This window comes from Anabrus simplex, chromosome X, assembly GCF_040414725.1.
Source record: "Anabrus simplex isolate iqAnaSimp1 chromosome X, ASM4041472v1, whole genome shotgun sequence".
NCBI lineage: Eukaryota > Metazoa > Arthropoda > Insecta > Orthoptera > Tettigoniidae > Anabrus > Anabrus simplex.
In genome coordinates this window covers 153,298,853-153,325,375 of record NC_090279.1, presented here as the reverse complement: position 1 = coordinate 153,325,375, position 26,523 = coordinate 153,298,853, and the positions used below count along the sequence as shown (strand labels likewise).

The 26,523-nt window shown below is 38.0% G+C and overlaps 1 protein-coding gene across 2 annotated transcripts in view; it reads right to left on the bottom strand.

The window, feature by feature from the left end:
* The window catches only part of LOC136885985 (F-box and leucine-rich repeat protein 13), a 152,839-nt gene that overhangs the window by 80,807 nt on the left and 45,509 nt on the right, over window positions 1-26,523 (bottom strand). For both annotated transcript variants that reach the window (XR_011019022.1, XR_011019023.1), the window contains one exon: window positions 12,409-12,478. The gene's annotated coding sequence lies outside the window, so the exon portion shown is untranslated. The remainder of the gene's footprint in view (window positions 1-12,408; window positions 12,479-26,523) is intronic.

The following is a 26,523-nucleotide window of genomic DNA, read 5'->3' as shown; positions in this document are numbered from 1 at the left end:
CAAGTGTACAAACATCTGCAGTCCAAATTAATACCTTCAAGTTGGTAAATTTTTCAACACCCATGTATATTTCGTTTTCCAAACACTGAAATCCAACACTCAGATATTCAATTTCTGGACACTTTTCCTGCAAATCATTCATAAATTTTAAGTTGATGTGCCATTGCCGAATCATTTGTAACTTCTTCAACTCTCCACAATTTTCCGTTATTGCCCGCAGAACCGAAGCATCACATTCCATCTTGAGAATCAGGTTCTGCAACTTTGGAGAAATCTTCAGCATCTTCACAATCTGTTCGTAGCTCGTGTCCATCTTAGGACAGTATATCAGATGCTTCCACACTCTAGAACTCTGAGCCACTTGTCTCCACTGAGAACACACATTCTGAATTGATTGAAGTACATCCTCGTAAGTGCAATAGGAGAAGATTCTCTCTAGTATCTCCGTAGGCAAAGTTTCTATTAGGTTTACTGCAGCTGCCATTTCTGAAAAAAAAAAAAAAAAAAAGTACGGCAAAGCATTTTAATTCCCATGTTCAAGGTCTGCTCACTTGAAAACAAGGGCATTACACAAAGTGCATTTCCAAAGAAAGTATGAATGTAGTAGCTCAGTTACATACTTCAACCAATTCTACAGTTATACAAAAGCCTATATCATGTCTATAAGTGGGGTCCATGAAAACATCAATAGTAACAATTCTACAACTATCAAAAATTAAGTTCCCAGAAAGAACACCATAATTTTCACTGGTTGCAAATGTTGATATAATATAAGATCTTTGGCCTTTTCAATCATGAAATTACCAGCGTTTCGCCCCAGTACAGCAGTTGGCACATCAGTTGGATTTCTACACCTTTCCAAGACGTTGGTGGCTAGTGTGCCACTGAGACCCCACTGCAAGCCACATACGTAGGACAATGCAGTGAGGGTGAATTAGGGGAAGCACGTGCCTCCATTTGTATAAATGCCTGCCTTCAGCCTTTTTATCAAAGTTCCCAGAAGGAAAATTCTGAATAGCATTGCTTTTCACACAGGGATCATCAACTTCAAACATGACCGCAAATGTTCAACTAAAGCATTCAATATTAAATTTAAAAGAAAGTCGCTGTAGAATATCTGCAAAAAGTAAACAGGACTTATATTGATAGTTGCTTTACATTGCACCAACACAGATAGGTCTTACAGCGATGATAGGACAGGAAAGGCCTAGGAATGAGAAGGAAGTGGCCATGGCCTTAATTAAGGTACAGCCGCAGCATTCGCCTGGTGTGACAATGGGAAATCACAGAAAACCATTTTCAGGGCTGCCGACAGTGGGGTTCGAACCAACTATCTCCCGGATGCAAGATCATAGCTGTGTGCTCCTAACCACACGGTCAACTCGCCCGGTGAAATTAAACAGGACACTAATGCCGATCTTACAGATATAGACACACCCATACCTACTGTTGATGAGGATGATTGCCAGTCTTAACCTTCAGTTTCATCAGCAAGTGCAAAAAAATAAACAGGAAGCAATCAACAATCAGTGTTTTTAACCAATTTCAGCTATGAGACACTAGGAACTACATGATCAATTCTGAAACTGATAAATAAGGGTTACCATGCATTTAACATGGTAGAATGCAAAGAATTTTAAAGGTTTTGTTATCTCTTCAAGCACAGTTATGAATCGCCAAATAGGAAAACTCTCTCTCTCAATGTTAAATATCTATAAAGAATGTTAACTGTGGTTCTCTTCCCGGATTTCACAGAGAGAAGCCATAGTATTGTGCAGTTTGAAGATAGGTCATAAACAATCTATATACTCTTATCTCCTAAAGGGTCTTCCTCGGGTGCCGAATTCACCGTGGCCCACTTCCTCAGAGATTGGCCGATTTCTCTGACCTAAGATGGAGCACCTGCTGCAGGAAACATCTGAACGCGTACTAGCCAATGATGTGAATACTGCTGATCTTATCACTCGTTTTGTGTGTGAGAGTGTATTAATCAAGGGTATGTAAATTGTAAGTGTTCTGTTACACTCAGGGAACGAACATTCCCTTTTGATTCTTTAGTGGTTTTTCAGCTTGATTCAATACTTTTTTGTTTTATTATGTATTTCATTTGTAAATTCCTTCATTAGATAAATAATTGATTTCTTTTAATTTTTCCCCCTTAATTTGTTCAGAGACGATGATTACCAAGTTGTACTGCATCTTAAAAATCACCACCATCACTTCAAAACGAAATTTCAACCGATGATTCGTACATCTCCTTAACAAATGACAGACAGACATCAATAAAACAGAAAAGATTCATCAGTGCAACTCCACATTTAGTGATGCCAACTACGGTCTAAAATCCTATTTGCTATCTTCTTTCAATTTAACGGCCAGCATATTGCCAGAAATATTGCCCATGAACTATGGAACATTGCAGAGGACTGGACCATACAGTATACAATCGTACCTTGTACCACAGACAACGCAGCTAATATGGTGGAGGACGTTCAGCCCTGTAACTGGTGGCATATGCCTTGTTTTGCACACAGCTAAACATCGAGCTGTGCAAAATAGCCTGGTTTGTGTTTTAGGAACACAGACAACCGTAAAATCAATATATTGGACCGCCCTTAATTTTTGCGACTGTAAGAAAGTAAGAAAATGGGGTCCAATACGTGACGAAGTATGGCATTGTCTAAATAGTGGTCACAACTGTCTTATTAAGTTTATCTTTATTGGATCAAATGTATTAATAGCAGTTCCTGCACAACAAAAACACAGCATAATTCTGCAAAAGATCAGTACAAACAACTGATAGGTCAACAACAGAACAACCTGCCAATGCTGCAGTAGGCTGCCAGAAGACTGATGGACTGAATACAGAAACTGTCATCAGAAAACAAATACCAGTACAACTTTCTGTATAACCATAGAAGTTCAAATTACAAACACCTTTTTAATGATTTGTTGAAGGAACTGAAACTCTTGGATGTGAAACGAGTTTTAAGGTACATTTCCCACACAATCTTGATGTTTACAGTTAGGAAAGCTTTCACCAGGAAGCAGATGATATTACAAAAGTCTATGGTTTGGACAGACAACGTGATGTGCAGCTAATGCTCGACAATTAAAAGAGACAATGCGTAGGAAAGGCTTATTTATATCTTGTTTCCTGAAAATTGCAACTATGCAATGGTACAAATCATGTCAATGACTTATTTAGAAAAGGTAGTAAAAAAATAGATCTTCCCATTTAGCACTCCAAAATGATTATATACCACACTATAATAATCTAAACAAAAACATTCTGGAATATAAAATGAAGTAAAAAGCTGGTTGTAGAAGGTAAAGTTGAAAGCAGAGGAGGAGAGTGAACAAAAATGTTGTGTCTATACAATCTGAAATACTGGAAAGAGCTAGTTAGCATTATCAGTTTGTTATACAAAGGCAAACAAAGGGACTAGAAGCAACATGTAGTCACAAACATCCAATAATGGTTATGACTAAGAATTATTTCTGTCTTCCTCCCTTGTTTTCAATTTCTAATATGTTCAATTTATTGTGGATAATTTGTAACTATACCAAGTTATTGGAGGAACTTTAGCTGTATCTGTTTTCCTATACTTAACTCTTATAAAGGAAAAAGGAAAAGGACCTCTAAGTTGAAGATAAGACTCATAATTCAATGACAAATAAAATTAGAGGTACAGATCAGAGTAACCAACAGTCCAATATTCAGAACAAGTGATCCCATCTAAAGTCTGTTCTAAAGTCACTCCGTTCAGTTTCTTGATACCTCACATTTAAAGGAGGTAAGTGCCTCTTCGCTTTTTCAATAGTTTACAATTCCACATTATTACAAGCGTAAATGCTAAGACATCCAAGGTATTTCATATGAAAAGGAATAATGTTCCATGAGAATTCAGCAAGGTCTTGCCTCCACAGTTTCAGTTCTCATAATTTACTCAATTTCGCAATACTTTCGAAACCTTTCATCAATAACCTACAACAGTTTGCAATTCTAAGGCACTTCAAATGATGCATGTCTTGCAACTGAAGGAGCCCACCGTTTACCATATCATTACTAGGGACAGTTAAAAAATTGAAATCTTTAAAATTATACAATGTCTTTAAACTGTCATCAGTCATATTTCTAAGCATTCCAAAGCAAGCGTTTGCAATAGCGCAGTTTTCTAAAAATTGCATCTGTAATACTGTCATCAAAATAATATCAATTATAGAGGCTGAACTTCCTCACTCATGACATATTTTCATTCTCCAAGATTTTTCTGATAAGATCTGATTCATCATAAAGCAAGTCTTCAATTGTAAGATCTCTTAGAGTCTTGAGTTGTCCAAAGTGTTTCATTTTTTTGACTTCTCTATCACAATGCCAGTAGGTGAAAAGGGGACAAGGATTTTTGCTTACATACTGATATAACTGGGAGAACACATTCACCAGACTCGCTGCAGCAATATATTCCAAGAGTGTTCAGAGTTTCCTTCCTCATAAAACAAAATTGGCAAAAATCATTCATTCCAAAGTTACAATACCAAAACTCAAAATGTTCCAGCCTTTAAAGTATTCTCCAAGTGGTCTAATGGAGATATCAAAAATGCAAAACACTGTAGTCACAATTAACACCTTCAAGTTGGTAAATTTTTCAACACCCTTGCATATATCATTTTCCAAAACCACAAATCCAATATCCAATTCTTGGACACTATTCCTGCAAATCCTTCATAAAGTTTACGTTGAAGTACCGTTGCCCAATCATTTGTAATCTTTTCAATGCTTCATAACATTCCGTTGTTGCCCGCAGAACAGAACTGTCACATTCCTTCTTGAGAATCAGGTTCTGCAACTTTAGAGAATTCTTCAGCATCTCTACAATCTGTTTACAGCACGTGTCCCTCTACGGACAGCATACCAGATGCCTCCACACTAGAACTCTGAGCCACTTGTCTCCACCGAGAACACACGTACTGAATTGAGTGAAGTACATCCTCATAAATGGAATAGTAGAAGATACTCTCCAGTATCTCAGTAGGCAAAGTTTTAGCTGCCATTTCTGGGAGAAAACAAAAACTGGGTAAAGCATTGTAATTTCCATGCTGAAATTTTTCTGCAACTTGAGAATAAGTGCATTACATAAATTGTATTTCTAAAGAATATAATATGAATGTTTGTATGAGCAATCTCTTTTCCATAGCAGTGCCATGATAGTTCCATAGAAAGTAGCAAAACATATCAAGCATTATTAACCTTTCAGGACCAGGATTATTCCACGATGGCGCTCCGAAGAAGAGCAGAAGTTTAGCATGCAGTATGGTGAAAAAGACCGAAAACTTCTGAGGCATATTTGTCATACCTCCTTTCATAAATCTATATCATAGATTGTAATAAAGGTTCCTTCAAAATTATTTTTTCAAAAAGTTGAGAAGACAACCCTTCTTCTTATGGCATATAAGCTGAAGTCATCTGGCTGCAATAAAGCACATAATAAAACAAGAACGAGTACATTACTCATAAATTCATTATTTAATTCAGTGATAATCCCGTACGAGATACGGTTTGCATCAAATGAAGTAAATGTAATATTTTACTGAGGATATGAGGTTATTACTGCATTCTCCAATTTTTCAGATGGCTCTTAAATGCTGTATTCCAGGATACTGCAGTAATTATGAAAGTAATGCTGCATCATCATCATCATCATCATCGTTGTTTCCTTCCAGTGTTGCACGTTACAAATTTCATTTCACCAAGTCGCGTGAGTAATACTTTATCTTACACATCTCCCCTTACATCAAACTCCCTTCAACCTCTCCTCACAATCAGTCCTCAACGACCTTCGAGGATGTCACTCAGTTAGCTTTAGCACTTGAGGTGGATTGGTCAAGGTAGGACAGGCAAGGTGGTGAGCAACCGGATGGGCACTTAGTTCATATTTTAATTGAATTTATTCTTTAGTTCATTCATATTTTTCTTTTTCATTTTTAGGCCCCTATTGTCAACACATGATCAAGTTCAACTTGCATCATCAGTATAACTCTACCTTCTAATCAAGAAAGTTATTTTAATATGGCATTACCATAGCCACTCACGTTGTTTTATAATTGGACAATTCATTGTTTTTAACAACAATTTAATCTGGGATCTTAACTGGACTTCATGCTTCATATCATGTTCATGCCACACCACATTAATATTCAAGATTGACAAGATGCCATCATGCTGCGTCACAGGATCCAAAGACTTTTTATTTATTTATTTATTTTAACGTGTCCTCACCTTATTTTTAATGTTTTGTATTTGTGACTAAAGATGTCCCATAAGAGGACGAAACATCTATCATGAATATAATCTAATGTAGTCCTTTTAATAAAGACAACTACAGTATTGTAAAGGTGAAATTATAGATTCAAATTTTCACAAGTTGTTCATTCCAGTGAGTCAGATGGGAGGTTTCTGAATGATGTGCCTCCATTTATAACTGTGTCTGTATGTTTCTTCTCTCTCTTCTGCATGCAATGATTCTCACCTCTTCACTAAGTCTTCTCTTATCTGGAGTAACCACCTTTTTCTAAGGCATCCAATAGCTCTTCGTCCAAGAACAACTTTTTCGAAATACTTCTTTTGAGTTTGAGTCGCCTGTATCTGCTTTAAGCCACTTTAGACTTTCTTCCATGGTCATTCTGACCTGCAGGTCACTTTGTTTCATTATCATTCCTGATTCTGTTCTTCCTTGTTTCCTGTACAGATGATCTAAGGAACTACATTTTCAAGCTTGCAGTTGACTTCTCTCTTATGCATGATGCAACTCTCCAGACTATATGTCATGCTGACAGGTGATAATTTTTAAACATGGTCTCTTTAGCCCTCCGAGGAACCCCCTTGTCCATTACTATGTTCCGTATTTGATGGAAGATGTTGGATACTTTTTGCACAATGCTCAATACATTGTTCTTGGTACTTCCATCATTTGATGTTATACTCCTCAGATATTCAAAGGCATTCACACTTTCACAATCTTCTCTCCCTTAAGGGTGAGGTTACAAGGTGTATTTGTCCTGCTATCTTTCATTACCACTGTTTAGCTGCTGCTCACAGTTAACACTTTAAACTTGGTGTATCAAAGATCCAATCTCCTCTGAAAATCTCTCCAAATGGCAACAACATAACAAATCTTCATTATCTATTCCTTTTTAATAGTATCCATGAGTGAAATGGAGAGCAATGGGGAAAGAGAACTCCATTGTTGACCACCTCTTCTTGTTTTAAATCACTGATATCTTCCATCTTCTACTTGCACATTACTTTCAAAACTATCTGCTGGTAATAATAAATCATATACAGCACATATTTCATCATAAAGAAATTAAAAGTATATATATATTATAATTCCAATATAATAATTGTTCCATTAATGGAAACTATACATTTTCTCCAGTTACTACTACTTACCCCTTTCAGACCGTGTACGCACAATTGTGCGGGTTCGTATTTTATTTATGTCTGAGCTTATTTGACGTTTTCTTGGCGCTAGACCGGACTGCAGTGCTTGTGCGGGACACGTAGCATGTACTTCAGCTGTTTTTATTTAGTACTTGACCACCAAGGGGAAGGAAGAAGAGTTTAAAAATACAGTTCATTAGCAATATGGCGGGAAGCAGTAATGCCTAAAGTAAGTATTTATTTATTGCATTCATATTAATCTAGAAGCTTTACTGAATATCAGAATATGATCTATGAAGTGTGTAGACTGTGTAGCAAACGAAAATTGTGAACTTTCAACATCGTACGTAATACCATGAGGTTTTGAATGTTGATACGCACAAATGTGCGGGCTAGGTTTCCTTACAGCCAATGCATGCAGGAGTGCTGGGTGCTGTCGCAAAAAGGACTGAGAAAGAAATCTCGTACTCTACATGAGAAATGTAATGTATAAGATATTAACTGTTTAAAATCGTTCCACACTGTAAAATAGAACATTTGATCATGTATATGTGCATATTCACATGTACTGAGATGAATTTTTTTAATTTTTTATTTTTTGCAAGTAGTGAATGAAGTCCTGACACGCACAATTGTGTGGGTTCTGTTTTTCAGCCGATAGTTCTTATTTTGTAAAATAAACTGTAAAAACCTGTATTTAAGAGCATTTTAGTCAGTTTTTGACGTACAAACAAAAATTCACACCGCCAGTTTTCTTTCAGGTCTGAAAGGGTTACGGTCTGGAAACGATGACTCTGACGAAGGAAAGTGCTCGCAAGCTTCAGCGAACACAACGCCATGGAGCGACAGATGCTAGGGATCAGCCTTAGTGATAAGATCCGTTCAGAGAACATCAGGAGAAGAACTAATGTAACAGACATCCTAGAGAGAGTAGCAAGACTAAAATGGCAATAGGCAGGACACGTAGTTCGACAAGACTAAAACAGGTGGACCTCTAAGATTGTTCACTGGAGACCATGGGAACACAAGAGAGGCATTGGAAGACCCCAGAAGAGATGGCTCGACGACATAAAGCTGTTGGCTGGAACACGCTGGTTCCAAGTGACTCAAGACCGAAGACGATGGAAGCACATGGAAGAGGCCTATATCCGGCGGTGGATTGAAATAGGCTAGAAAAGAAAGGAAAAAAGAAGAAGATACATTTTCTACCTATCTGATTCTCAGTTGCCAGCGTTTCGACCGTGTGCTCATCAGCTGGTAACTAGCACACCTACCAAGATGCATGGCTACTGCATGTAGTGGATGTCACTGCACAGGTTACTTGGAGCCTCAGGGAGTGCCAATGCACTATGAGAGATGCAGTCTCTTTTAGAAAAAAATGATGGGTGCTCAGATGATATAGATTGTGATTCCCATAGGGAACTAGAAATACATTCCTGAAAGAGTAACTTCATGATTCCAATATAATTGGAAATGCTGGCAGTTTTGTCTGTTATAGAAAATTAGTAGCGTGCAGTAGGTAATTCTAATACATGCGGCTGGCAACTGTGCAGAGTTTCAGCCACTCACCACCTAAATAGCTAGTTGTAGGTTAAACACAAATGGCAACTTGTTTGGAAAACTAGTCTCATGAACAAATCCGCTCAGTTATTCAATTTCTGTGGACGAAACATGTAACTGTGGCTGGTTTCACCGGCATCTGGTAAGGGTTTATGGAGAGACTGTAATGCCTCGTCAGCATGTGCAGAATGGTGTCGAAAGATTGTGGACAACAGAGAATAGGTCACCAATGAGGATCACTGTAGCAGACCCAGCACAGCATCAACAGATTTAAACACAGCTCGTCTGAGGACCTGAATCAGGACAACAGGAGGATCACTTTAGACCATATGATGGTAGAATTGGGAATATCGTTCAGAAGCTTCCATTGTGTTTTTTGTAATATTCTGCAGTACAGGAAAGTTTGTTCCTGATGGGTTCAATGAAATCTGTCCAACCAACACAAGGAGAAGCGCATGAGGCAAGTCAGCATTTTGTGCAATGGTTCTCCATGGAAGGGAACAGTTCTTTTCACCACATTGCCATGGGTGAACAAACATGCATCCGCCAGTACATCCCCAGCAGTAATTGAGTGGAAATATACCTCCTGTCCAAAAATAAAGAAATTTAAGGCGAGCCATCTGCTAGGTAGGTGATGGCCGCAGTGTTCTGGGAGAGTATGGGTGTCAAACTCATGGAATTTTTGGAAGGAGGGCACACAGTCACTGCTCACCAATACTGCGAGACCTTGACACGATTCAGAGAAGCAATCAGGAGGAAACAGCCAGGAATTCCTACCAAAAGCAATATCTTCCTTCATGGCAACACACGACCCCACACTGCGCAGGAGAGCACCATGTTGTTAAAGCAGTTTCGCTGGGACAACATCAACCACCCTCCCTACAGCCCGGACCTCGCTCCAAGTGACTTTCATCTCTTTCCTCATTTGAAGGAGCAACTAGGAGGCCAATAATCCACTCCAGATGAGGAGATGAATACTTAGCAACAATGTGGTTGAACACACAAGGACAGGATTTTTACCAGGATGGAATCTTCAAACTCATCCCCTGATGTGATAAGTGACCAAACTGATATGGAGACTGTTCTTTCATTTGGCTGTATTACTTGTATGAAGAAAGTACACATATTACTACAGGCTTGGTAACCTTACATTTCGACCACCCTTCTTACATGATGTGTTCTTTTGTTTGGAGTCAAGAAGCACAACAGTTTTGATCAGATGATGTTTTATAATTCTGAATGCATATTTACTCAGTTATTCAGTTGTTTGATGTAGATACTCAGTTACATGTTTCTACCAATTCTATAATTATAGAAATAACAATATCATGTCTGTAAGTATGGGCCATGAAAGCATCAATGGCAACAATTCTATAACTGTCAGGGTGTATTAGGAAAGGCTGACAGCTTTTTTTTTTCGCACAGGGATCATCAACTTCAAACATGACCAGACATGTTTGACTAAGGTATTCCAATGTTAAATTTAAAAGAAAGTCGCTGTAGAACATCTGTTGAATTGAAGTAGAGGATGCCAATGCCGATCTTACAGATATTTCTAATGTTGATGAGGTTTAATCTTCAGTTTCCACAGCAAGTGCGTACACAAATATACAGGAAGAAATCAATAATCAATAATCAGTGTGTTTAAGGCAAAACCAATATCACCCACAAGACACGAGAAAATACATTAGCATCTTCTGAAATAAGTGTTACCATGCATTTAACATGGTAGAATATAGAGAATTTTAAAGGTTTTGTTATCTCCTCAAGCATAGTTATGAATTCCCAAGTATGAGAACTATCATAGTTAACTATCTCTAAAGCACGTTAATTGCAGATCACCTTCCAGCCTTCACAGGAGGAGGCCATAGTATTGTGGAGACTGAGGTTAGGTGATGGATAATCTACGCACTGATATCTCCTACAGAGGGAAGTGTATTATGGTGGTGCCGACATCACCGCGGCCCACTTGAAGAGTGCGCTGATCTCTCTAGCCTATGGAGGAGCCTCTGCTTGCAGAAAAAACTCTGTAATGCATATTAGCCAATGACGAGACCACTGCTGATCTTGTCATCCGCTCTATGTGCAACAGTGTACTATTATTTGTTCTGGGTGATTTCCAACAAAAGAGTAGCGTTACAAAAGCGTTGCAATGTTTGGGCTGCAAAGACTTGGGAGAAAGAAGACGAGCTGCTCGATTAAGTGTTATGTTACAAGTAATTATTTACATTTCGGTTCCGTATCGAAGATGACGTATATCACAAATATTATAATAATATTTATAGATCCACCTGTTTCAATACAATACAATCCACTATTCACATTGTATTGAACAGGTGGATCTATAAATATAATATTTGTGATATAAGTAGTATGTTCTGAGCTGTCAGCTGAGATATGGCATGGAACGAAATTAATAGACGATTAAATTTGAGTGGTGTCTTTAAAAGTAGGAAGGATCACAATATGAAGATAAAGTTGAAATTCATAAGGACTAATTGGGGCAAATATTCATTTATAGGAAGGGGGGTTAGGGATAGGAATAACCAAGGGAGGTGTTCAATAAATTTCAATTTCTTTGAAACCGTTTATGAAATGGTTAGGAAAACAACAGATAGGGAAACTGAAACCTGGGTGACTGCCCTAAATGCACATCAGTAGTGACTGACAAGTTTTTTTATGTAAATGGCCAGAGTTCTATTAGGTGGTAACACACGTTCACTTTTGATTCGTTAGTGATTCTTCGCGTTAATGCAATACTTATTTGTTTTATTATGCACTTTGTATCGAAATACCCTCATTGAATGAATAATTTTGCATTATTTTAATGTTGTTTTTTTAAATAATTTGTTCAGAGAGGATAATTGCCTAGTAGTACTTCCTTTTTAAAGCAAAATATCACCATCACCACTTCAAAAGGAAATTTCAATCAATGCTTCGTACATCTCCATTTAGTGGCCAGCATACTGCCGAAAACATTGCAGATGAACTATGGAACATTGCAGAAGACAGGAGCTTACAACATAAAATCGTAGCTTGTTCCATAGACAATGCAGGTGGTATGCTGGAGGCCATTCAGCCCTGTAACTGGTGGCATGTGCCATGTTTTCAACACAGCAACAATCTAGCTGTGCAAAACAGCCTGGTCTGAATTTTAGAAACACAGACAAATGTAAAATCAATATATTGGACCTCCCTTACTTTTTGCACCTGTAAAAATGAAACAAAATGGGGGTCTAATATTTGAATAAGTATGGCATTATCTAAATAGTGGTCACAACTGTCTTATTAAGTATACACATATTGAATCAAATGTTTTAATACCACTTTCTACACAAGAAAAACACAGCATAATTCTACAAACAATTAGTATAAACAATTCATAGGTCAAAAATTACACATACCTGTCAACAACAGAATAACCAGCCAATGTTGCACTATGCTGCCAGAAGATTAACGGACTGAATACAGCATCTGTCATTAGAAAACAATTACCTGTACAACTTACTGTATAGCCACAGAAGTTCAAATAACAAACACATTTTTCAATTGTTGAATGACATGAAAACTCTTGGATGTAACATGAGTTTTGAGCAACATTTCCCTCACAATCTTTATGTTTACAGTTAGGAAATCTTTCACCAGCAAGCAGAGGATATTACAAAAGGATATCATGGGGTTGGACAGTCAACATGAAGGTCTGCTATAGTATTTTTCTACTCTGATTGCGGGCGGCCTACATGCTGTCAGGGAAGCGGGGAGCATGGGGCCGACAAATCCAGCATGACGTGGAAGGCCGTTAAGGGAGAGAGACAGAGGCCACCTTACAACGTTGCCAGGAGCGCCCGCGCGCGTTAAAGTTGTGTTGAAATCCACATAACAATGAAATACAGAGCTTCGAAAGTTACAGTTCATTTATGGCCCATGGATGAGTTTTATTAATTTTTTATTTTTATTTATTTGTGTATTTATTTCTATTATTTTCTTATATCTTCAATGTAGTATGATACGAGTTAGGTAGTAATGCATATAACAAGTGCATTGACAACAGACCGAAAAACAATTCGTTCAAAAGTACAGCGTTACACAACACATTTTCTTACTTTATCTTACCTTATTCCAGCTGAAGGATCCGTGTTACAGCACCCTGACACTCACCATCGTCACCAGGGCTATCACCGGAAATATCCTCGTCACTCAACTCCTCACTGTGGCTGTCGTCTCGCAGATTTATGATGATATCGTCCATGACTGTGGCCAATACCATGTCCCTTTTGTAATCGTCCTCTTGAAATTTTTCAGCATGTGACACACAAGCCTTCCACTCCTGTTCGGTTACTTTATCCAGCCCCTCTTCCATTAAAGATTGGACGTCAGTTAGTTTGAATGTTTTGTTCCTTTTCCCTACAGCAGTTTTAACGTTTCCACAAACCAGCTCTATGGGGTTATATTGACAGTGATAGGGTGACAGGCGAACAACGGTATGACCCTTTCTGTCAGCAAGTGTATCAATTTCGTACATTTTTGCCTTTGGCTTGAATTGTTTCACAAGAGACAACAGTTCGAGTCTGGTGTGATTGCTGTCATGAGGAATATTCCTAGCAGATAACCACGATATAATGTCAGCTTTTTGTGTGTTCGTTGTAGGAATTCGTTCTAGCTGTACTGAATGGTAGCTGGCATTGTCCATTACAATCACTGCGTCTTTGATGTTCCTTTCATCAAGAGCATCTAAAAACTTCAAAAACCACTCTTTAAAAACCATAGCGTTCATATCAGTGTGGTAGTCATCACTGATCGATTTCACCTTTGGCCTGATAACCAATTTACATTCCTGTAGAAAACCAGTGCAACTGGAACCTACGTGACAAACAATAATTCGTCCACCTTTCCCTACAGGAACTTTTAAACCTCCTGTACCCTCTTTATCTTGCCAGTTTTTCATTGAAGCGTAATTCTGATGAATGTCTCATCTAAACAAAATATATGGGGCGATGGGTCCTTATTCGTCAGGAGATGCATTTTTCTCAAAAACATTATTCTGGCTGTTACTATATCAGCTCTCTCCATTAAAAATCTTCTCCCGTCGTTGCTTTTTTTATACTTGAACCCCATAGACTTCAGTATCCTCCACAATGAAGTAACTCCCCATTTAAATTTTATATCTCTTTCTAAATCACCACGTAATTTGTTCAGTGTCGGGTATTCACCCCTTACGTAATAACTGAGGAGAGTTCTTCTAATTACATCTTTATGGAATCCGTCGATTGCCTTTGTTATACAGTTCCTTTTGATTCGTTTGCGCGGTGATTGAAATGAGATGGAACCAGATGACTGGGTACTGTCTTTACCTTCCTTTACTATACGCTGAACGGTTCGCGTACTAACTTGACAAGCTTCCGACACTCTCTGCTGCACCTTATACACACTCACTAAAGGGCCATTATTTTCTGCTTCCTTTTGAAAATATTCATGAACATTGCTGATCAGTTTTCTACCCTGGCTCCTTATCTCCTTCCTCTTCGCCATTGTACGATATATGTATAGTGCAATTATTATATAAAAAAAACAACACAGAGCAACACAAATAGAAACAATAGAAAAAACTAACGTCACATCACATGCCACGAAAATGTTAATCGAAGAATGCAATAAAGGATGCGGCAAGAATTGCTCGTAAAACAAACTCGTCAAACAAGCTCTTTGTAATACCCAACGCACACTGTAAGACTACTCAGCAACACAGCAGTTCGTGGAGCGAAGTGAACGCGGCCAAGTCTCCGGGCGACTGAATAGTTCTCAGCGCCACCACTAGGCGATCTTTTGTCTGATTGGGCAGTGACATTCTGCCCGCATCCCACTTCCCCTGACAGCATGTAGGCCACCCGCCATCAGAGTAGAAAAATACTATAATGCTAGTCAATGAAAAGATAAACAATGCGTAGGGAAGGTTTATTTATATTTTGTTTACTGAAAATTGTAACCAAACAATGGTACAAATTATGACATGGATATATTTTTAAAAAGTAATCAAAAGAAAAGATATTTCCGTTTAGCACTCCGAAATTATTATATACCACCCTATATAATAATCGCAAACAAAAGTATTCTGGAATATAAATTGAAATACAGAGTTGGATGTAAAAGGTAAAGATGAAAGCAGAGGAAAAGAGTGAACAAAATTGTTGAGCCTATACAATCTGAAACACTGGAAAGCGTTAGTTAGCATTAACAGTCGTTTACACACAGCAACCAATGGGACTAGACGTAACACCTAGTCACCAACATCCAATAATGGTTATACCTAAGGAGTATTCTGTCTTCCACCCTTGTTTTCAATCACTAATGTGTTCAATGTACTGCAGGTGATTTGTAGCTATGTCAAGTTACTGGAGGAAATGTAGCTGTGTCTGTTTTCCTATACTTGACTTATAAAAGCAAAAAAAAGAAAAAAGATCTCTAAATTGAAGATAAGGCTCTAATTTACTGACAAATAGTTGAAAGATACAGATCAGAGTAATGAACAGTCCAATATTTAGTACAAGTGATCCCATCTGAAGTCTCTTCTAAAGTCACTCTGTTTACTTTCTTGACAGCTCACACTTAAAGCAGATAAGTGCCTTTTCAGTTTCTCAATAACAAAAATGTCCACATTTTTACAATCGTAAATGCCAAGCCATCTAAGATATTTCATATGACAAGGAATACTATTCCATGGGAATTCAGCAAGGTCTTGCCTCCACAGTTTCAGTTCTCTTAATTTACTCAATTTTGCAATACCTTCAAAACCTTTCTTCGATAACCTACAACAGTTCGCAATTCTAAGGCCTCCAAATGATGCATGTCTTGCAAATGAAGGAACCCACTGTTTATTATATCATTACTTGAGATAGTCAAAGAAGTAAGCTCTTCAAAATTACACAATGTCTTTAAACTGTCATCAGTCATATTTCGACAGCGTTCCAAAGAAAGCGTTTGCAACATAGGACAGTTTTTAAAAATTGCATCTGTAACATTGTCATCAAAATAACATGAATTATAGAGACTTAATTTCCTCAACTGTGACATATTTTCATTCTCAAAAATTTTTCTGATAAGATCCGATTCTTCATTGTAAGAGCTTTTAGAGTCTTGAGTTGTCCAAAGTGTTTGAATTTATTGATATCTCTATCACAACGCCAGTAGGCGAAAAGGGACAAAGATTTTAGCCTACAGACTGACACAGCTGGGAGAACACATTCACCAGACTCGCTGCAGCAATATATTCCAAGAGTGGTCAGAGTTTGTTTCCTCATATACAAAAGATTGCGAAGATCACACATTTCAAACATGATACTCCGAAACTCAAAATGTTCTAGCTTCTTGCAGTGTTCTGCAAGTGATCTTAAGGAGATTGAATCAAATGCGGCAACCAGTCCAGTCACAATTAACACCTTCAAGTTGGTAAATTTTCCAACAGCCTTGCACATATCAAAGTTTTCCAAAACCTTGCCACCAATAATCAGATATTCAATTTTTGGACACTGTTCCTGCAAATCCTTCATAAAGTTGAAGTCGAAGTACTGTTGCCGAATCATTTGTAACTTCTTCAACTCTGCACAATTGTCAGTTATTGTCTGCAGAACTGAATCGTCGCATTCTTTCTTGAGAATCAGGTTCTGCAACTTTGGAGAAATCTTCAGCATCTCCACAATCTGTTTGCAGCTCGTGTCCCTCTTAGGACAGTATTCCAGATGCTTCCACACTCTAGAACTCTGAGCCACTTGTCTCCACCGAGAACACACGTTCTGAATTGAGTGAAGTACATCCTCGTAAGTGGAATAGGAGAAGATGCCCTCTAATATTTCGGTAGGCACGGTTTCTGCAATTGGGCTTACTGTAGCTGCCATTTCTGGAAAAAAAAAGTACGGGAAAGCATTGTAATTTCCATGCTTAAAATCTGTTACCTGAAAACAGGGCAGTACTCAAAGTGTATTTCTAAAGAAAGTATGAAAGATTGTATGAACAATTTTTTCCCATAGGCGTTCTATAATAGTTCCACAGAAAGCAGCAAAATATATTAAGCATTATTAGAGGTTGAAAGTTCAATGTTTGTCAGTCTGTTTGTGTCTGTTATACTAACATGGTAAAATGGATGGGTGGATTTTATTTAAACTTGGCATTTCAGTTTGGAATAACATCAAGTAGCATCTAACCATGATGAATAGAATACCTAATGAGATCACTCACCGAGTTCAAGCTCGCTCCTGCAGAGCAGTGCTAATGGAACAAATCACCAATTCTACACGGTCAGCTGTTTTAGTGGACGTTTCAGTGTCATGCAAATAACCAAATAAAACACCCAATAATTGTTTAGACTTATGAATGATATAACGTATTATGATGTTGAAAATAAATAGTGGTTAGTTATCGTGAATGAATGAAGTACTCAAAATAAGCAAAAATATAAATATGCTCCAAAAATGACACCAGTGAGACCAGTGTGGCTGACACAAACATTGGCGAAGTACAGCAGCAAGGTAATGTAAACAGTGAAACCCATGCACACCTTCATGTAATGAGTTCCCAGTATTTATCAAAATTCCTCATCAAATAGTATTCAAAATCCAAACGCAGTGAAAGAGCAGAGTCTGGCGCAAAGCGTTGCGCTGAGACCTTTCCAGAAGTCATACGTGGTAGGTACAAATTGACAAGAAATCAAGGATAGGTGATATGACAATGAGGAAGGTACAACCAGTTAGATTTGCACAATACATATGTATTATAAAACCAACCAAAATGAGATTACATGGGCAATATTTTGATGATTACGGAATAGAGGACAATATTCAATCGAAACCAAACGAAGTGGAAATTGTAACACCATAAAACGGGGCAATTATGCAAATAGTATAAATTCAAACAAGAAGGGAAGAAAAATATTAACACTAGATTTGTACCCCAGATTAATGAATAGGATTATATGCAACAAGTGATTGACAAGATGCAATATGACTAGTATCCTGTCCAAAATAATACAACACAATATCCAGAAAGAATTGCAAAAACACGAATGCCACTGTACAATATGAAAACCGCCAGGGTCAGCTAAAAAGGGAGAATAAGGGAGCAATAAGGGAGAAAATGAAACCCAAGGGCTGGCGAAGGGACGGGAAAGGAAAACGTTCAGCCTGCATACAAGTTTTTGAGAAGGTAATAGAGTCACGCACACAACCAGGCGTAAACACAGTTCCAAAATAAAGAAAATCACAGGTATGATTGTCTCTTCTAGTGAGTGTTCACGAAGTTAGTCTTTTAGGAATAATGATTTTGGAAATTTTCATGTGTTCACAATGAACATACTAGTTGATAAACTTTAATAGCCACACCAAATGCAACACTGTGTATTCAGCCTGAAGGGCATAATAGAAGAGAATAATAGTTTGAGTTAGAAGTTGGAAACAGAATATGATTAATTTTCGCTCACCCAGCCAGCAGTCTAAGTTTCAGATGTTAAGTTGCGCATAAGATATCGCAATCGGGCCAGCTCTAATGCTAGGGTGAAGGCCTCCCTCCACACAGTTCATCACTGAGTGTCTGACTGCCTGTTCGAGGCCAGGGCGAGCATTTATAGGGGAAGATAATAGAGTCCAGAAAGTACAAGAACCAGAGGTGACGTACACAAGCAGCGGCAGAGGGGAGGGGACAGAGGGTGAGCAGCAGTCGAGTGCATAGTGGGCTGGTTATGCGGTCGAAGCACACTCTGTAGTGAGAGCAGGCCGGAGAAGTTGAGCAGATGGTAAAGTAAAAATCTTGACGTAGGGGAGCACGTTACAATAATAATGTCAGAAAGTTGTAAATAATATTCTTAATCCCCACGAAAAAGAAAACTTAGGACTTTAAGGAAAAAACAAACGAATTAATATGGAACATCACAAAAAGCGAAAGGAATTTTGTTCTTTACATACTTAATATAAAGACCTTTTAAACAGAGCACATGAAACATTAAACATTCCATGTTCTTAATCTGCCCCATAGGAAAATAATCCTATCTTTGACTGAGGAAAGAGACATTTAGCTCGCATTAAATTATGAGTTCCATTCTTTAATTGCCTTTGGAGAGACACTTTTGGGCATTGGTTAGAGAACTAGACTCGCCGTGAATTTGACCAAAACTAGGCTGACCATGAACATTACCAGTCACTGTTACCATCACTCCTTCACTCTCATCGTGATTCTTATTCCTTATCCTTCTGCGATTTTTACCTCGGTGGATAGGCCTAGGTATTTCAGTAAATTTGGAAAAATATGAGGCACCGCTCCTGATTTTAATTTTCACCTCACATGAGGATGTTGAAAGTTTTTACCGTTCACAACAAAAAAAATCTGCCTTTTTAAGTTAATTAAATCTGCTGAAAAATGCAGGTCACATATTCTGCTCTGGCAAACAATTGCTTATCTTTCCACGGAACAACTCTTGCACACTTGGCATGTATATAATTTTGTTTTGTCGGTAAAAAAATTTGTTACATCAGGTTTCCTTCCGTAACCTGACTTACAACCAGGGGCTTGTTTCATAAACCTACAAGTCCACAAGTTACAAGTCATTTTTCATACAAGTTGTTGGAAAAAATTCATTTCCATTTCATAAAAGCACTTGTAGGTACAAGTGAATTTATACAAACTACAAGACTTGTCAACAAGTCAAAATTCATGCTGTGTTTCATAAACATACTTGTAGAATACAAGAACTTGTAGAAAATACCATTTTTCTTACAAGTTGTTTGAGACATGTAAGGTTGAATACAAGTCTCTGCAATTTGCTGTTAAATACTCAATTATCAATTAGTTTTCAAGCTTTGTGTTAATTTTCATATGGAACATGGATTTGTTATATAGTAGTAGTGATGGTGGTGATGATATAATAGGGGGTGGACAAAGATGTAAAAGAACTTTCAGAAGTAGGGTTAACATGGCTTTCACAAGCTTTTCTGAATGCAATGAAAGATTTAGAATGAGTTCAGTAAAACTGGAGTCATTCCTACAAGAGGCATGTAATCAACTTCAACATGCAACTAACAGAAACTGTGCTCTATCCCCAATACAACAGTTACTTATAGGATTACAATGGTTAGGAAATGGAAGGCAATATCATGTAATAGGTGATATGCATGGTGTATCAAAATCTAATGTGTGCAGAGCAGTTCATTCTGTTGTAAATGCAGTGAATATTGTCAAGTTTCCCACAGTTGTTGACTGGCCAGAGGAAATTGGCCACATAGTTTGAGAGTTCCGTGCTATTGCTCGTATGCCTCAAGTATGTGGACATATTGATGGAACACTAACAAACATTGATGCTCTTGTGGAAGGACATGAGAACGACTTTACTGATAGGCATGGGAACCATTCTATAAATTGCATGGTAGTGTGTGGACTAAGTCTTAAGTTTTACTATGCAAGTGCTAAGTGCCCTCTAAGTACGTACTAAGAAGCAGCACTCCATTTCCAAGTGCTATTCTTCTTGGTGGTATTTCCCTGTGTCAATCATCTTCGAGTTAACCCTACTTTTGCAGCTAATATTTTTATTTGTTATGTTACACTTTATAATATTTCAAGAGAACTTTAAGGTCATAATATGATGAACATAGAACTTGTTGAAAATGAAAACGATGAATCAGATTTTGACTGTACAGCAGAATATTATAAAATCATTATGTACGAAGTTGTATACCATGATAACCTAACCTTAAAATGTAAGCGATAAGATGTTGGCCTATGTGACGCTATACGTTTTAGTACTTATAACAGTGGTCTTCTTTAAATTCTGCAAAACATCTCTAATATGTAAAATCTATATTGTCTGTGATAAGATTCAGAGAAGACAATATTATGAATATTCCTCCACTCTCCAACTTTATCTTCTTTTGTGAGTGAAGAAGAGAAAGCTCCTAACAAAATTCCTTTGTATCCCTGATTTTATACAGGATTCAAATTTTGTTTTGAAATTTGTTGTTGTTTAGAACTACTCATGTTTGACTCCACTTGGCTATCTCACAGAAATCAGCTGACTTGTAAGACATGTAATGCAATGTACCAACATTACAATTGTAGAAATTTTGTTTGTGAAACAAAAATTCCCTACAAGTGTAGGAACATCCACTTGTAACTACAACTTGTACACTTGTAGACTTGTAGCTTTATGGAACAGGCCCCAGGAATGGAACATTATGATATTTTCTCAAAATAATATAAAATAACTTGATTACACACAAAGCACTGCACTGATATTAATACGGAAAATATCAAAATGAACAAATTCCCTTGACAGACGCTAAAATTTTTACCATTACTTCACGCACGCAATTACCTATGTCGACAATTTGACACACATGTTTTTGCTGCTGGTTTGTTGTTACTGCAATGCCATGCTCTGGTGGGGCCACTAACAATGTTAAGAGAACGGAGTGATCACACTAGGTATTCTACTTGTCATGATCTAGCTATAAGTTGTTGAACATATTTCGGCAGGGGGTTGGAGTTGCTTCAGACGGGGCTTAAATCACAAAACTCTATGTATCTGTTTTCTGGCTGGTTTTACATGAAAGTAGGTTGTGGCAAACTTTTGTCGTATATACTTTTTTTCTGGTATAGCAAAAAATAAGGTAAATAACTGTGGCAGTTGTATGAATGTTGTCCATGAGCCAGCAGCTAACTCTATACACCAGGGATGGCGAACTTTTACCAACAAATGTACCGTTTTAAGTCCGGTTTATTATTCTCAAGTGTCTACTCTGCCACTTGTTATTTTCGTTTGTAATCATTACAACCCCACCACCACCATCACTGACTTTCATTCCTAATTCAGAATTATGTTTCATAATCTGCTATTACTTATACATTGTAAAAATAATTCATTTGCTTGCATGTTTCATGGTCGTAATTTGCCAATACCGCAAAAATATTCAGTAGCCATGTCATGTATGTTAGGTTTATAAATTTTTGTCTTCAATAACACACGAGTAACACCAAGATCTGAACCAAGACGGTTTCTAACTGGCGAGTTCACGACATTCATTGTAGAAAACGTTCAATGGTTCAAACGAAGTAGTGCTGTGGCAAGTTTCTTCATGGCTGAAAACATTATTTGTGGGAGGCTGTTCCACTGTTCTCTGGCTTCTGGAGAGAGTATTCACCATCAACAGCACACTCTATTTTCATCAATGCTTCACAAAGTTGAACAAATTCTTTTACCCATGAACTGCTTTCTTCAAATTAAGTCAACTCCATTTCTAAACTGTCAATATCTAACTGCTCAAGAAATTGACCTTATTATCAGTCATTTGTGCAATATGAGGTTTTGAAATAAAGTGCAATAGTTTATCCAAATCTCGAAATTGGGATAATCTCTTGGACATATTTGTCTTAAGAAGCTGAAAAAAGTAACTCACTGAGAATAATTACGCGATGTTGGCAACCACAAACAAGCCAAACTTCAACAATTAATTTATGTGGGTGAGCGAATGGCTCACCAGCCGCATCTGAGATTTATCTCACTTGACTTCTGGACGTATCAGTGTTGCCTTAATACACTTCTGAATTGAATTAGAATTTAATTTTTGGTATTTATTTCTTAAACCTGAAACACTGACGAAATGATGCTCGAGATATGTATAGTCTATAGTACAAGACGTATATAAAACTTTAATATGTGCATGTGGTGTGCAACCAAAATTGTGTTGGTCACCTAGTGACACGCGAGGCATAGGTTCACCATCCCTGATATAGACTGTAAGGAGATTCGCTATGGAGATCATTCTGGCAACATTTTATAGGCTTTGTACACCTGCCAGTATTTTTTTATATGAACCCAATACTTAGCTTTGTTTTCTACCGGAAGGAAGAGATCAAATCAAGATCACCAATTTTGCAAAAGCATATGAAACAGCAAAGGTCAGAGAGAGCAAGGAAGCGGGTATGTCAAAACAAACCATTGACAGGGAGTAAAATGAACAATGATGTGCCACAGAATCTGGGGGAAAATATGAGGGGTAGACATGATGATGATGATGGTAAGTGATCGCCCCGTCAATGGTGGATACTACAGGTTGTGTTAAGATAAAGTTGGAATTCAAGAGGACAAATTCAGGCAAATATGGAATTGGAATAATTTACCAGACAAGCGGGAATGTGTGACCTTGGAGACAGCCCTATATGCAGATCAGCAGTGAATGTAAAACAAGTATACATCAGTCTAAAGGCTACGAACTTTTAGTCCTAAAACCAGTTGTAATAATGACAACCTCTAATACAAGTATGACAGCATATACACTGCCAGAAAAAAATTAGTACACCCTCTTGGAATTTTCCAATTCACTCAAGATTTATAGTTGAAACAGTGCATATGGAGTACATGAAATGATTACATTTACAGATCATAACTCAAGCGATACTGAGGTACAAGGTGTCGATCCATGCTGAAACATGCATATTAGTACAGGGTGCATCGTCCATGGGCGGTAATACAAGCAAAGATTCTGACTTCCATTCGATCATACAGATGGGGAATACTGTCTTGGGATACATTATTCCACGCCTGTCGAACCTATTCATGTAGTTCTGCAAGAGTTGTCAGTTGACGAGTCGTAGGTGTCAGTGTCATGGGTCCCGTCATATCCCACACGTGCTCGATGGGAGAAAAGTGTGGAGATCGTTCTGACCAGGGCAGTTGCTGCATGTCGTGCAGAGCACTTTAAGTTACGTGCAGTGTGTGGACAAACATTATCCTGTTGGAACAACACATCAACTTCCTGCTGCAAGAATTGCAAAAGAACGGGTCTTACAACATTCTGCACATACAGAGCGCTGGTCAGCATTCCCTCTACAAACACCAAAGGTGAACAACTGTTGTAGGGTATCGCACCCCAGACCATAAGGCCTGGGGGGGAACCAGTGTGTCTTGGACGAATGCACTCTATGAGACAGCGCTCGCCAGGTCTATGTCATACATGCAAACGACCATCAATTGTGTGCAGGCAGAATCTGCTTTCATCGTTGAATTCCACAGTCTGCATTCCATCTTGCAAGTGATCTTCTGACACCAGTCGAGCCATGCATATCGATGCTCTGGCGTGAGTGGAAGACGGGCTAGAGGTGTGCGTGCCCATAGTCCCACTGCTAGTAACCGGTTGGCAACAGATCATGTTGACACTTCTGGGCTCACAACCCCTCTTATCTCTGCTGCAAGGTGCCTGTTTGCTACACATGTTTTCATCACACTGAGCCTTATGTCTGTAAATATTCCCTATTAAAGGGTACGCACAGATGGCGCTTTGACAGCTATGTCACTATGCTAACTGTTGGCGGATGACGTTGAAAGCATTATCAGTACATCTACTATCCCCAGGTAGCACCTGCGTCACTGAATCAAATCGATGTCGTCTTTCCAGGTGTACTATTCTTTTTTTTTCTGGCAGTGTATATTTAAGGAGTGTATAAACAACAGACCAGACACAATAAAATGCTTTCTGATTTGCTTTCGTCTTAAGTTCTGATAGTAACTAGTGCAAATTGTATTTATTCTTACAAGGTAGGGCCATTATAAGTGATTTAATTTTTTTTCCTTAACCTCACTTCAGTTGAGGACTGTAGGACAAAAACAGTTTGTGTTTGTTTAGGTTCCTGCAGATTTTTAAGAGGCTATTTACTTTTCAGAACTGAACTTCCTCCTATATTACAAAATCTGCTAAGATGGAATACCCAACAATAAGATGAAGATGGACTGGTGGCCAAACAATAAAATGTAACATTACATCTTATAAGGACAATAAGATTTTTAATATCTCTCATCAAATTAATGGAAGGTTCTTTATGAACCAGAGATCAATTAACACATCTCTTTTTGATGATGTCTACGAAAACAAAATACAGAAGGTACAGAATCTTCATTCAACAGCTTTACAGGTGCACCTGGCCTTACTTGCCAGCTATCATCTTAAAATCATTTGCTGTATATAGCACTATTCTCTGCAGGAGACCAAGGTTCCCTACAGATTGCTCACATCCATTTATTTAATATTTCTGGGGAAGAAAATGGGACTCTGCATGAAATATTTAAAAATCAGGATCAAACTATGTATCGAAGTAAACACGACGTAGTAGTCAATCGGCTACTTTTTTGTTTATGACGAACGTGAGAAACTGAATTCCACTTCCCTCTTTGGTCAATAATGCAACCATATGCTATTTGGTTCTTACCAGTGACTTTGTATGTTTTTAATTAAATTTTTTACAATTTGCTTTACGTCGCAAAGACACAGATAGGTCTTATGGTAACAATGGGATAGGAAACAGTTAAGTGTGGGAAGGAAGCACACATTGCCTTAATAAAGGTACAGCACCAATATTTGCTTCCCTCCCTGCCATTTTATACCCTTCAGCAGATGATCCATGTAAACTACAAACAACAAAGGTGAAAGATTACAGCCATGACTAACCCCTGTAAGTACCCTGAAACAAGAACTCATTCTACCATCAATTCTCACTGAAGCCCAATTGTCAACATAAATGCCTTTGATTGATTTTAACAATCTACCTCTAATTCCATAGTCCCCCAGCACAGCGAACATCTTTTCCCTTGGTACCCTGTCATATGCTTTCTCTAGATCTAGAAAACATAAACTCAACTGCCTATTCCTCTCGCAGCATTTTTCAATTACCTGGCTCATACTGAAAATCTGATCCTGACAGCCTCTCTGAGGTCTGAAACCACACTGGTTTTCATCCAACTTCTTCTCAACGACTGATTGCACCCTCCCTTCCAAGATGCCAGTGAATACTTTGCCTGGTATACTAACCAATGAGATACCTCAGTAGTTGTTGCAATCCTTCCTGTTCCCTTGCTTATAGATAGGTTCTCACCGCTCACCACCCTCTAGGACCCCGGTACCACCTAGGGATGATGAGGTGAATAACCTTACCCATCAGGGTGAGAGTAGAAGAGAGAGGAAAGAGAGAGAGAAAGAGATAGATAGAGACCCTGGCGAGAAGGTTGCTAGCGTGTCCGCCCCAGAATGGGAGTAATAGCGAACACGAGGGAGAATGAAGGGCACAAGAAGAAGGACAACAAAGGTACAATCACAATATAAAAAACAAGAAACCATAGAAAAACTTACCGGAAGCAGCGGAGGAAGACGACTTAAGGCCGTGGAAGTTAATGCACAAGAAAATCGGTGGCAGTGCTCCACCGAACGTGGCGAATGAAAACCAGCACATTTACATGAAGTTAAAAAAAAATTTTAATTGAAGGGCAAATTGTAGGTAACAAACCAAGTCATTAAGTTGATAAAACCTATTTTTATTTTAAGACGTAAAGCCAAAATGTAAATAAAGTCAACGTAAAGTTGAAAGGTGGAAAAAGTAATTAACAATAAATAGAAAAAAACAGAAAATACCCAGGTATGTTTTAAAAGGAAAATTAATTCATTATTAATTAACAATTAATGGTAAATAAATACTCTTTAACAGATAATAAATTGAAAATT